Below are 15,259 nucleotides of genomic sequence, written 5' to 3' on the forward strand. Positions count from 1 at the left end.
ATATGTTTGGTTGAAAATTTCAAAATTATTTTTAGTAAAAATATTTTTAAAAATAAATACAAATTGAAAATAATATTTTTTTTTATTTTCAGTTTTTTCAATTAAAAATAATAAAAAATATTTCTAATTTAAAATACGATTTTTTTAGTTGTAAATTTTTTAATTTTTAGTGTTGGATTCTTTATTTTTTTTTTTAATTTTTCACCGATTAGAATTAAACTCTCACTCACTTATTGGAAAAATACAAAGCTAATGCCTCCAATCCTTTATTTCACTCTCTTCCGGTCTTCTTGTAGTTCTTCCAACTCTAATAGTTTATTTTTAGTTTTTTTATTAGTTTTTTATTCTTTTTTTTTGTATCCAAAGGTAAAAGATCCTTTTCAAGTTTTTTGTGCTATTTAGTTGAAAATTTTTATTATATTTTTTTAAATTGAATTTTAATATATTAAATTTGAGTTCTAAAATTAGTGCTTTCATTTTCTCTTTTGATCTTTACTCATTGTCACTTCGTCCTCTATTAGTTATCTATTAGTTATTTATTCGTAGTTAGCTTTCTTCCATTTTCTTTTATTTTTTTTCATTTTCTCCTTCCATTCAATGGTAAAAGTGTTTTTAAATTTTTTTTGTTGTATTTAAAAATTTTTACTATTTTATTTTTGTAATTTAAATTTAAATATTAGATGATGTGAAATTTGAGTTTTAATTTTTTTTTTGTTATATTCAATTATACTTTTTTTTTTATTTTAAGTTCTTTTCGTTTTCTGTCTTCAATGTTTTTCCAGTTTTTTCAGTGTTTCTTTAAAACTTTTGTGCTCGTATATTTTTTCATTAACGGGAATATGATAATTTTTTCTGTTCGTGTATTGTTTATTTTTCTGTTATTTTTTTGTATTTCTTCTTTGATTCAAAGTTTCTATAATAAAAGTGATCAATTCGATAATAATTGACGAGAGACATAAAAATTCATTTGTATTAATACAAAGCTAATGCCTCCAATCCTTTATTTCACTCTCTTCCGGTCTTCTTGTAGTTCTTCCAACTCTAATAGTTTATTTTTAGTTTTTTTATTAGTTTTTTATTCTTTTTTTTTGTATCCAAAGGTAAAAGATCCTTTTCAAGTTTTTTGTGCTATTTAGTTGAAAATCTTTATTATATTTTTTTAAATTGAATTTTAATATATTAAATTTGAGTTCTAAAATTAGTGCTTTCATTTTCTCTTTTGATCTTTACTCATTGTCACTTCGTCCTCTATTAGTTATCTATTAGTTATTTATTCGTAGTTAGCTTTCTTCCATTTTCTTTTATTTTTTTTCATTTTCTCCTTCCATTCAATGGTAAAAGTGTTTTTAAATTTTTTTTGTTGTATTTAAAAATTTTTACTATTTTATTTTTGTAATTTAAATTTAAATATTAAATGATGTGAAATTTGAGTTTTAATTTTTTTTTTGTTATATTCAATTATACTTTTTTTTTTATTTTAAGTTCTTTTCGTTTTCTGTCTTCAATGTTTTTCCAGTTTTTTCAGTGTTTCTTTAAAACTTTTGTGCTCGTATATTTTTTCATTAACGGGAATATGATAATTTTTTCTGTTCGTGTATTGTTTATTTTTCTGTTATTTTTTTGTATTTCTTCTTTGATTCAAAGTTTCTATAATAAAAGTGATCAATTCGATAATAATTGACGAGAGACATAAAAATTCATTTGTATTTGTATTCAATATAAAAATTTATTTATATTTTTATTTAATATAATTATTTCTTTTTCCTTTTTAACTGACTCTTATTTTTAAAACTAAATTCAACTGTACTCTCATTTTATGTGTTTTATTTATTTTATACTTGTATTTTATATTTATCTTTTAATATTAATACAATTTATTTGTGTTAAGGACAGTGATATAAAACAGGATCATAATAAATCGGAAAAAAAAAGTTAAGAAAGTGTAATTTAGATATTAAGTGATAATTAATGGAGATAGATATATGTTAGGTAGTCGGTCTTTGGCTTTTATATCAGCATCCACTTGTGATATAAGTTTGAGAACTCTTGTAACATTCCACCTTTTAATTCTAGTCATCAAGATTACAGTTTTATATCTTTCAATTTTGTTTTTTGCACTCTCTTTGCTGCACTAGCTTTTTTCCTAGAAAACCATAGTGTCAAGAACCTAAAAGTTTAAAAGATCCAGGACTTTTGCAAATAATTCTCCTCCCACATCCAATCACACCAGTCATCTATTAACAAAGATCAATCCTATTTTTGATAAGCTGTGTGAAACCAAATTTAAAATCTGATAGCAACAAGCCTTCAATGTTATTCAAGGGCAAAGTTTCAAATATCATTTCATCAAAAAACGCATTCTTCCACAATTTTCATCTACTTCTAATCAAGCAATAGGAATTTGAATCATTCTTTTACAGACAATGAAAGTAAGATGATTGTCATTTGGTTTCTTAGATGCTTACATCATTGGATGCTGCCTTTAAGAACAAAATGGTGGGTTATAAACTCAACTATGAAATATGGCAGAAAATTAAAGATTATTTTACACAATCAATTAAGTACAGGTTCAAGCAACTCAAAACTCAGTTGAAACTCGTAAAAAAGGAATATATTAGCTAGTGATTGCATCTTTAAGATCAACAATGTTGCCAATTCTCTTGCAGCTTTAAGTAATTCCCTCTCCAAGGAAGAACTGAATTTTATTGGAAGGGTTGTTAAATGAAGATTATCAAACTCTTCTTATTACTATCAATGCTAAACCAGAAATTTAGTCTTGTTGAGGTAGAGAACTTAATCATGTCTCATGATGACATGATCGAAAAATAAAAAAAAATGATTCTGAAATGCTACAAACAAATCTCACCCAAAATTCATTTCCAATTTTTCAAAACTCATTTAGAAGTAATGGCTTTAGAAAAAGCAGAGGGGTAGGTTTGTTCGAAGAGAAAGATCATTTTCTGCAAATAATAGATCACTGTATCAAATTTGTGGCCGTTTTAGACCCATTACATGGCATTATTTCAATAGATAAATTAAAGATATGTCTCCACCATCTGAAATTCAAGATCACCAGCCAAGAAGCTACCTCTATAGCCTGAACACCACAACAAATTTCAACTCTTCACAAGGATCATCTTCAACCTCGACCACTCCTCCGCACCTCCAGCACCATCTTTTTCTATTATTCTACTGCTGCAGCACTAACTTATGTTTTAGACCCTACTTGGTACTCAAATAGGACTCCGCATATTGTTTCGAAATCAATTAAAATTGATGACATGCTCAGAATACACCTTACTTTATTCATTATTTTTTTAATAATTTATTTGTTATAAAAATATATTCTAATTAAAAGCAATAATAAATCTCATATTATATATATGTATGTCAAGAATAGAGGAAAAAGGTGAGAAACCAACACAAGGAATTTATTCTTTTACCTTTACACACATAAACGTATGTGAGCCTGATTTTTGGAGAAGAATTTTATGACGCGCAAAAAATTATAAGAAATTTCTAAATTTAGATCAAATATCCATTAGTCAAGAAGTTGACAACAAAAGTTAATCCCGGTATAAATACGCATAGCGCCTTCGTCTCATAATTGGATACAATATAGGATTTTGTTGTGATAAGAATGACTTATCACATCTTATGTGGATGCCCATTTTCCATAAGATAGAGTTTCCCAAGGATGAATGAATTTAATGTAGTTTGAAAAAGGGAAGCCTTGCACATGTATAAATAGGAGCATAGGCTGAGGCCTTTGAACACACACAAAAGCAATAAATAATTCTCTCTCCCTTTATGTTGCAATACTTATTCCTCTCTCTTTATATTTCTTTATCTTATATTTGTTACCTCTTCTTTATTTATTTATTTATTTAGTTAATTTATAACATGTTATCAGAACGAAGCTCTAACGAAATTTTAGGAAGACTCCAGGTAACAAGTTTTTATTATGTTGAAGCTCTCTCATCTTGAATTTAATACTCTTGATATATCTGGAAATAATTATTTATCATGATGTTAAAATCCATCTTGATTCAATGGATCTTGGAGATACCATTAAAGCTGAAAATAATGCATCCCAGAAGGATAAAGGCAAAGCCATGATTTTTCTTCGTCGTCATCTTGACGAGGGATTGAAAAATGAATATCCCACATTAAAAGATCCTGCAGATATGTAGAAAAACCTTGAAGAAAGGTACAATCATGTGATACTTCCTCAAGCCCGATATGTTAGAGAAAATTTTTTCTCGACCTTCCATGTCTCGAATGTGCTCCTGCAGCAGCAGTATCGAGAAAAAGAAATTAAAAATATTCTGAGTTAATTTTTTTGCCTTGTTGCTGATCGCAACAATGAGTTACTTTTGAGAAATCATGAAGCGCGCCCAGTTGGCGCCGCCCTATTTCTTGAAGCAAATGCGGCAAATTATAACCCCAGAAGAGGCAAATGGCAAGATTTTGATAACAAGAAAAATTATAGAAGGAAAAGAAATTATGTTCACAAGAAAGGATCTCACCAGAAGTGGGATAAAGAAAGGAACAATGGGCAAAATAGATTAATTGAGGATAAATGCTTTCGTTGTGGTGAAAAGGGCCATTGGTCACGTACCTGTCGTACCCCAAGGCACCTAATTGATCTTTAAAGAAAGAAAACAAATTTTGTTTCAAATAATGAAAATTCCACCACTCATTATGATGTATCTAATTTCTTTAAGGATTCTAAAGGAAATATTGGCTATTTGATCAATGATGGAATAGTTTGATATATGTATGTGTTTGTTAAGTATTCATGTGAATAATTTTACTGTGTATGTACTTCTACTCATTTTATTATTATTATCATTTGTGTTTGAAGAAAAATGACAAGGATATATTGGTGTGCAGAAATTGTGATTACACTTTGATTATGTAAAATTCATCGCTCTTTCTTTCCCTGGTAATGGCGCCAAAAACATGATGCCAATACCATGGTTCACAACTTCGCACAACTAACTAGCAAGTGCACTGGGTCATCCAAGTAATACCTTACGTGAGTAAGGGTCGAATCCCACGGAGATTGTTGGTATGAAGCAAGCTATGGTCACCTTGCAAATCTCAGTTAGGCAGATCTAAATTGATAATGGTGTTTTCGAATAATGATTAATAGACTAGGGATAGAAATACTTATGTAATTCATTGGTGAGAATTTCAGATAAGCGAATGGAGATGCTTTCGTTCCCCTGAACCTCTGAAAATCTGGCATTGAACGCCAGTTTACGTCATCTATTCTTGGCCAAAGTATGGACTATTATACATTTCTGGAAAGCCCTGGATGTCTACTTTTCAACGCAATTGGAAACGCGCCATTTCGAGTTCTGTAGCTCCAGAAAATCTACTTTGAGTGCAGGGAGGTCAGAATCCAACAGCATCAGCAGTCCTTCTTCAACCTCTGAATCTGATTTTTGCTCAAGTCCCTCAATTTCAGCCAGAAAATACCTGAAATCACAGAAAAACACACAAACTCATAGTAAAGTCCAGAAATGTGAATTTAACATAAAAACTAATGAAAACATCCCTAAAAGTAACTAGATCCTACTAAAAACATACTAAAAACAATGTCAAAAAGCGTATAAATTATCCGCTCATCACATATTCTGAAGATATTTGCCTTGCGGATAGTGCAAGTTCGCACACTATTCTTAAAAGTGATATATATATTTTACCCATCTTGTGCCAAAAGAAGAGTATGTTAATACTATTATTGGCTCGGGCAATGTAATAGAAGGCTCCGGAAGAGCTATAATTTTGTTTCCCGGAGGAACAAAATTTATAATAAATAATGCACTATTATCTACGAAGTCTCTAAGAAACTTATTGAGTTTCAAAGATATTCGCCGAAATGGATATCATATTGAGACAATGAATGAGGAAAATCATGAGTATTTATGTATTACAACTCATGATTTAAATAAAAAGATTATATTAGAAAAGTTACCCTCACTTTCATCTGGATTGTATTATACCAAGATTAGTGTAATTGAATCACAAGCCATTGTAAACCAGAAGTTTACTAGCCCAAATGAATTCATAACTTGGCATGATAGATTGGGTCATCCGGGAACAACCATGATGAGGAGAATTATTGAAAACTCTCATGGACATTCACTAAAGAACCAGAAGATTCTTAAATCTAGTGAATTTTGTTGTGCTGCATGTTCTCAAGGGAAGTTAATTTTAAGGCCATCACCAGTAAAGATTGGATTTGAGTCCCCTGAATTCCTAGAAAGAATTCAAGGTGATATATGTGGACCTATTCATCCACCATGTGGATCTTTTAGATATTTTATGGTCCTAATAGACGCATCTTCGAGATGGTCACATGTGTGCTTATTATCTTCTCGCAATCTGGCGTTTGCGAGATTACTGGCTCAAAATATTCGATTAAAAGCACAATTTCCAGAAAATCCAATCAAAGCAATTCGTCTTGATAATGCTGATGAATTTACTTCCCAAGCTTTTGATGCTTATTGTATGGCTAATGAAATAAGTGTTGAACATCCAGTAGCTTATGTTCACACACAAAATGGGTTAGCAGAATCACTTATTAAACGCCTCCAATTGATTGCTAGACCCTTGCTTATGAGAACAAATCTCCCAACCTCGGTTTGGGGGCATGCTATTTTACATGCCGCAGCACTTATTCGTTTGAGGCCAACAAGTTATCATCAGTTCTCTCCTATGCAATTAGCTTTTGGCCAGCAGCCAAATGTCTCTCATTTAAGAATATTTGGGTGTGCGATATATGTTCCCATTGCACCACCTAATCGTACCAAAATGGGACCCCAAAGAAAATTGGGGATATATGTTGGATATGATTCTCCCTCTATAGTGAGGTATCTTGAGATACAAACGGGAGATGTATTTAAAACCCGGTTTGCGGATTGTCATTTTGATGAATCAAAATTTCCAACATTAGGGGGAGAGAGTAAGCTTCCTGGAAAGGAACTTAATTGGAATGCATCATCGTTGATGCATTTAGATCCTCGATCAGGGCAATGTGAACTAGAAGTTCAAAAGATTATACATTTGCAAAGAATAGCAAATGAATTGCCTGATGCATTTTTCGATACAAAGAGAATAACTAAATCTTATATACCAGCAGAAAATGCCCCAATTCGAATTGATGTCCCAGTAGGACAAGTAGCCACTGAAGCAAATTCACGCCAGAAGCGTGGCAGGGCGGAAAATGCCCCAATTCGAATTGGTGTCCCAGTAGGACAAATAGCCACTGAAGCAAATTTACGCCAGAAGCGTGGCAGACCTGTCAGTTCCAAAGATAAAAATCCTCGAAAGAGAAAAGATGTAAATATTCCTGTTGAAAAAGACATTGTAAAGACACATGCAGTTGTCTAAAATTCTGATATAACGCCAGAAGACGTTCAGGTACCTGAAAATTATGAAAATGACGAGATCTCGATAAATTATGTCTTTACAAGAGAGAAATGGGACCGAAATAAGACAATTATCAATGAAATATTTGCATATAATGTGGCATTGAATATCATGCATGAAAGTAAGGATCTTGAGCCAAGATCAGTCGAAGAATGTTGACAAAGGAATGATTGGCCAAAATGGAAAGAAGCCATGAAGGCTGAGTTAGACTCACTTGCAAAACGTGAAGTCTTTGGACTTGTAGTCCGTACACCAAAAGATGTAAAACCTTTTGGATACCGGTGGGTATTTGTGAGAAAACGAAATGAGAAAAATGAAGTTGTGCGCTATAAAGCCCGACTTGTGGCACAAGGTTTTTCACAAAGGCCCGGTATAGATTATAAAGAAACGTATTCCCCTGTAGTGGATGCGATAACATTGCGTTATTTGGTCAGTTTATGTGCATATCATAAACTGCATATGCATTTAATGGATGTGGTAACAGCCTATTTATACGGCTCATTAGATCGGGATATCTATATGAAAGTCCCTGAAGGACTAAAGATATCTAAACCATCAAATGAATATTCACAGGGGTTATACTCAGTTAAATTGCAAAGATCTTTATACGGTCTAAAGCAATCTGGACGAATGTGGTATAATCGTCTTACTGAGTATCTGGCCAAAAATGGATTCAAAAATGATGATATTTGTCCATGTGTTTTCATAAAGAAATCCGCATCTGGATTCATTATAATTGCTGTGTACGTTGATGATTTAAATATCATTGGAACTCCTAAAGAGATTCCAACAATTATAAAAACTCTAAAGGAAGAGTTTGAGATGAAAGATCTTGGAAGGACTAAATTTTATCTCGGCCTGCAGATCGAGCATACAAAAAATGGGATCTTTATTCATCAAGCGACATACACAGAGAAGATCTTGAAAAGATTTTATATGGATAAGTCACATCCATTAAGTACCCCAATGATTGTAAGATCTTTAGATGTGGAAAAGGATCAATTCCATCCTAAGGAAGAAAATGAAGATATCCTTGGTCCTGAAGTACCATATCTTAGTGTCATTGGAGCGCTAATGTATCTTGCTAATAATACACGACCCGATATATCATTTGCTGTGAACTTACTAGCAAGGTATAGTTCCTCTCCAACCAGAAGACATTGGAGCGGAATCAAGCAAATCTTTCGATATCTTCATGGGACGGTTGATATGGGATTGTTTTATCCCTATGGATCCAAGTCACAACTAGTTGGCTATGCAGATGCTGGCTACTTGTCTGATCCACATAAAGGGAGATCTCAAACAGGATACCTGTTTACATATGGTGGAACAGCTATATCATGGAGGTCCACGAAACAGACGATTGCTGCAACATCCTCTAATCATGCCGAAATACTAGCGATTCATGAAGCAAGTTGCGAGTGTTTTTGGCTCCGGAGTTTGATCCAATATATTCTGTCATCATGTGGACTGATTGATCATAAGATAGCTCCAACTGTCCTGTTTGAAGATAATACAGCATGTATTGCTCAACTTAAAGGCGGATATATTAAAGGTGATAGAACAAAGCATATTTCTCCCAAATTCTTCTTCACTCATGATCTTCAAAATCAAGGGACAATTGATGTCCAACAGATCCGCTCAAGTGATAATCTGGCAGATTTATTCACAAAGCCACTCCCAAAATCTTCTTTTGAAAGATTGGTACATCAGATTGGGATGCGCCGATTTTGAGATATAAAATAATGTCGGCAAGAGGGGGAGACTGTACTCTTTTTTCCTTGGTCAGGTTTTTTTTCCCATTGGGTTTTTCTTGACAAGGTTTTTAATGAGGCAGTCCCCATCACAAAGGATATTGTACTCTTTTTCCTTCACTAAAGTTTTTTTCCCATTGGGTTTTCTTTAGTAAGGTTTTAACGAGGCAATAATCCTAAATGGTCATCCAAGGGGGAGTGTTGTGATAAGAATGACTTATCACATCTTATGTGGATGCCCATTTTCCATAAGATAGAGTTTCCCAAGGATGAATGAATTTAATGTAGTTTGAAAAAGGGAAGCCTTGCACATGTATAAATAGGAGCATAGGCTGAGGCCTTTGAACACACAAAAAAGCAATAAACAATTCTATCTCCCTTTATGTTGCAATACTTATTCCTCTCTCTTTATATTTCTTTATCTTATATTTGTTACCTCTTCTTTATTTATTTATTTATTTAGTTAATTTATAACATTTTTGTTGAATCTCTCTTTTTAACTATAAGCTAGTCTGCGATAATTTTTTTTGTGTGGGAGTACGTACTCCTCATCTAGCGCTCGACGCTCTGCTAGAGTTTCACTGCGCCGCCTCCATGGTTACACCTTTCTTTGTCTTTTCTTCGTCAAACTCTTTTCCATCTTCTTCTACTTTCTTTTCTTAATTTCTTTTCCACTTAGCTCCCTAATTTTCGTTTTATCTCCCAATTCATTCCTCTTTTAATTCATTCCGTTTTCTAATTCACTGATTCCATATATCTTATGTCTCTTTGGAATCATTGAATACTAATTCTGATTTTCTCTACACCATGAGCAACAAATCAGAGACTCAGAACCCTCATATAATTGCTATGACGGTGGAGGGTGCCAGCCTTCAAGTGGCACCCAAAGAAATATGAAACTGCTCTCGTGGAATTGTCGGAGTTTGGGGAGACCCCTGACAATCCACAATCTTAAAGGAATTTGCAAATCCTACTCCCCCGAGGTTGGATTTATCTGTGAAACAAAAAAATCAATCTCGACAAGTTGAGGGAAAACTAAGATCTTGTGGTTTCAAGGAATGGTTTATTGTAGATCCGGATGGATTATCAAGGGGTTTGGCAATGGCATGGAGGGATGGTTGCACTGTTCAGATTTTACAGCATGGTAGATTTTTCATTGCGGCATCAGTTCTGACAGCTGGTTCTAATGATCCCTATGGTGTTCTAGGTGTTTATCTCAGTTCAAATGATCAACATAGAATGGCTCAATTTGTTGAATTAATTTCAGTCACCCAACAGTTTGATAGTAAGGTTGTGTTAATAGGGGATTTTAATGCCATTTCTAATCAATTGGAGAAAGAAGGTGGGGGTGCTAAATCTCCTTCTTCTATTGAAACCTTTAATAGTTTTATTGGTGATAATTCCCTGATTAATATTGGTATGGTCGGAAGACCATTCACTTGGTCAAATAGACGGAGGGGTGATGAGTTGATACAGGAAAGACTGGACCGATTCCTGGTAGGAGTTGATTGGCAGCAACTCTATCCCAATGCAACGGTTCTTAGACTGTCAGAATTAGGCTCGGATCATGCCCCTCTTCTCCTAGACTCTAATCTGAGAACTGAGAGATCTAAACGCCGATTCAAATTCTAAGAAAGATGGTGTTCCAATCAGTGACAGATCCAGAAAATTTTGGAAGTGGGGGCAAAATTTATATAACATCATAATAATTTTTATAATAAAAATAATATGTGTATATAAAAAATTAAATATTAAATTATCTATTAATCATTATATATATATATGTATAAATATATGTATTATTTATGAAAAGAAGATAAATAATATTCTTTTGAGTTGATTTTAAAAAAGAACACTAATTTCGTTTAAATTTGAGAATTGATTATTTTAACGAATTTGTAATATAAAATTTTTAAATTGATGATTAAGTACCAAAAGTTGAATAAAAAATTATTATGGGGTCAAATTTAATAATCTAATGGAGGCAAATAAATATTATTATCATATGCTACTCAAAAAAATTCCAAATTGTAGTGGGGGCGCTTGCCCCCACACCCGTATACGTAGAACTGTCCCTGGTTCCAATGATGAAATAAGGCATATTGTTAGAGAGGTTTGGCATGAACAGATTGATGGTTCAGCCATGTATATCCTAGCTCAAAAAATAAAGCGTTGTCGGCATAAGATTGTCAGATGGCAGCAAGAACACAGATCTAATTCGAAGGTGGAGATTGATTTACTACAGTCGGAATTAGAGGAACTTCGTTTAGCAGGAATTCATGGAGGCAACATCATTTCAGAAATAGAGGACAAACTTGAAAAAGCATTGCAAAATGAGGAATCTTATTGGAAAGATAAGTCTAGAGTCAAATGGCTCAAATCTGGTGATCAGAATACAGCTTTCTTTCATCATAAATTTAGAAATCGAACCCGAAGGAATAGAATTTGGCAACTAACTGGCAGTGATGGTGAAGTGGCTACTTCAAATGCTGGTATTGCTTCTGTGGCTGAATCTTATTTCAAGGACATCTTTTCCTCCACTTGTCAAGAGAACCCTGAACCTCTGTTTATTGATTTTGAACCTAAGGTTACAGCTCACATGAACCGTAGGCTTCAAAGACCAGTGACTATGGAGGAAGTGAAATGCGCAACATTTAGCATTCATCCTCAAAGTGCTCCAAGAGATGATGGTATGACAGCAAAATTTTTTCAAAGCTTCTGGAACATACTTTGTGGTGATGTGTTTCGAGCAGTTAAGAGCTTCTTTTCTGGGGGCAGAATCTTGAAGGGTTTAAACCACACTCAGATCTGTCTTATTCCCAAGATTTCTGATGCTAAAGATATGACTCAGGTAAGACCAATAAGCCTCTCTTCAGTCTTTTACAAGATTATCTCCAAAGTATTTGTACATAGGCTTCAGGGTATGATGAATAGACTAATTAGCCCTACGCAGAGTGCTTTTATTAAAGGCAGATTAATCTCTGATAATATCCTAATTGCACACGAGTGTATGCATTACTTGAAGAATAAAAAAAAGGGTCTGGAAAATGAAATGGCGCTAAAATTAGATATGAGTAAGGCATATGATAGGGTGGAATGGCATTTTCTTTGGTTTATATTGGAGAAGTTTGGTTTTGACTCCCGATGGATCATGTGGATTCGAGAATTAGTGACAACTGTTTCTTATTCTGTTATTGTGGAAGGACAACCTTATGGTTTCTTCAACCCAAATAGAGGTATTCGACAAGGAGATCCTCTATCCCCCTATCTTTTTCTTTTTTGTGCAGAAGGTCTCTCCTTCTTGCTACACAAGGCAGAACAAAACAGACTAATTCAGGGTCTTCAGATACATAGGCGATGTCCCAAGGTCAACCACCTCCTGTTTGCTGATGATTCCATTTTATTCTGTAAGGCTAATCCTGAAGCATGTTCAAATATCCTGCATTTATTGAATTCTTATGAAAGCATCAGTGGCCAGAGGGTAAATCTTAATAAATCTGCTATATTCTTTAGCCACAATACTCCGTCCACTACTCGTACACTACTGGCTAACTCTATGAATATTAATCATATTGGAGCTCAGGATAAATACCTTGGTTTTCCTTCTACAGTCTCTAAATCGAAAAAGGCTTCTTTTAGTATGATCAAAGAAAAGGTTCGGAAAAGAATCCAAGGGTGGAAGCGCAATCTTCTTTCGTCAGGTGGTAGACACGTATTGCTTAAGGTAGTGGGAGAAGCTATTCCTACTTATACATTGTCTTGCTTCAAGTTGCTTGATGGTTTAATTTCAGAAATTCACTCTCTACTTTCTCAGTTCTGGTGGGGACAAAAAGGTTCTGAAAGGAGGATGGCTTGGATTAGCTGGGACACTATGACTCGCCCACGAAAAGAATGAGGCCTTGGATTTAAAGATCTCAGAATCCAAAATCTGGCACTTTTAGGCAAACAGTTTTGGAAAGTTGAACTTGCCTCACAAAATTAAGCTATTTATCTAGAAAGCTCTCCATGACCGACTTCTGGTGCTTGCTCAGATTCATCACCGCATCCCATCTATATCACCAATATGCCCTTGCTGTCATGAAGCAACGGAAACAGTCACTCATTGTTTGATCGATTGCTCTAGAATTAAAGACGTGTGGTCTCAGAGTTATCTTTGTGATTGTCTTCTCCCTCAAAGTTCTAATGACTTTTGGACATGGTGGACTGCATCAACAGAGATACTTAACCCGTTGAAGAATGCTGACCGTAATCCTCAATTGCTTGCCATCATTTGCTGGAACTGCTGGAAAGCTCGCAACCAGTTGAGTTTTGAAGGTTCTACTTCTATGCCGTCTGCCATTCTAGCAAGCTCTGTCAAGTTGCTTCGTGAAATCCAAAGAACTCCCAGTTTAGGTCGTCATCTCCATGAGACAAGCTCTTAGTTGCATTCAATTTGATTTATCATTATTTCTTCTTTAAGATTTTTCTTCGTTTTTCGACCACGCACCGTTGGATGAATACCTTCAGTGTAGTGTCTTTGGGAAATCCCCACCTTTTATTATGTTGTTCTGCTTTTGGACATCTTTGTATTTCATTTTTTAATAATTAATGAAATAAAATCTATTATCTTTGGAAAAAAAAAAGTATTTTTGTTGAATTTATTTTATTATATATTAAACTACTCTTCCACCTTAACCCATGACAACAATAAAGAAGTTTTGTGGCCCACAAATTCAACCCAATAGAATACATAAATTTAATTACAATTTTAGTCTTTATTATCTTATCTTATCTTTTTTATTATCTTATCTTTAGTTGTTCTTATCTTATCTTTATTTGTTTTTATCTTTCTTAGACCAATGCTCTATATATATTTAGTTTTACACTTCAGTACAATTCAATCAATCAACAATCAATAAAAGTTCTTTTATTTGCTTTTCCTATTCTTTCACAATTTTATCATGCTATCAGAGCCAGGGTATCCTCCTTGACGAGGATATATATGTTATCATCTTTTCAGTGAAAAATCACCTACTTCTTTTTCAACCTCCTCTCACAATGAATAATCAATCTTCTAATTTAGCTCAGAATTCAACCAATCTCTATTACATCCATCCAAGTAAAAATCCAACATCAGTCTTGGTTATCCAGGAAACAACTATCATTCATGGAATAATCACTATGGCCTGTCTGCGCTTTCTTCCGGCAGTTCTGTCTGCATTCTGTTTCAGCAGTTTAATCTGCATTCTGTTTTAGCAATTCTATCTGCACTCTTATCGCGTTCTATGCACCCTCTTTCTTATCGCGCTCTACGCGCAATCTCTTATTGTGCTCTACGCGCCCTCTTTTATTACGCTCTATGCGCCGACCACTCTTATTGCGTCATACACGCCCTCTAAAGATCAATCTTATTGCGCTCTATACGCTTATTTTTTCATTTTTTTTAAGATCGCTGCCCAAGCACAGCATCTCCTTTTATATTTTTGCCGCCGGCAGCTCAAGCTCCGCCACACGCAATTTTTTGAAGATCGCTGCTCAAGCACATCATCTCCTTTTATATTTTTGCTGTCGACAGCTCAAGTTCCGCCGCACGCATCTTCCTCCGCGTTTTCCTGAACATATCCAAGCTGTGGATTATTGACATCTTCCATCCACCAGCTTGCGGGGGCGTATTAAACTACTCTTCCACCTTAACCCATGACAACAATAAAGAAGTCTCGTGACCCACAAATTCAGCCCAACAGAATACATAAATTCAATTACAATTTTAGTCTTTATTATCTTATCTTATCTTTTCTTTATCTTATCTTTAGTTGTTCTTATCTTATCTTGATTTGTTTTTATCTTTCTTAGGCCAATGCTCTATATATATTTAGTTTTACACTTCAATACAATTCAATCAATCAACAATCAATAAAAATTCTTTTATTTGCTTTTTCTATTCTTTCACAATTTTATCATTATATTATATGTTATTTATAGATATATCTTTCATCATTTTATTAAATAAAAATAGGTTTTTTAATAGAAAAAATTAACAATAGAACTAACCATTATCATTATATTATATTTTATTTATGCTT

Source organism: Arachis ipaensis, chromosome B05 (assembly GCF_000816755.2).
Source record: "Arachis ipaensis cultivar K30076 chromosome B05, Araip1.1, whole genome shotgun sequence".
Taxonomy (NCBI): domain Eukaryota; kingdom Viridiplantae; phylum Streptophyta; class Magnoliopsida; order Fabales; family Fabaceae; genus Arachis; species Arachis ipaensis.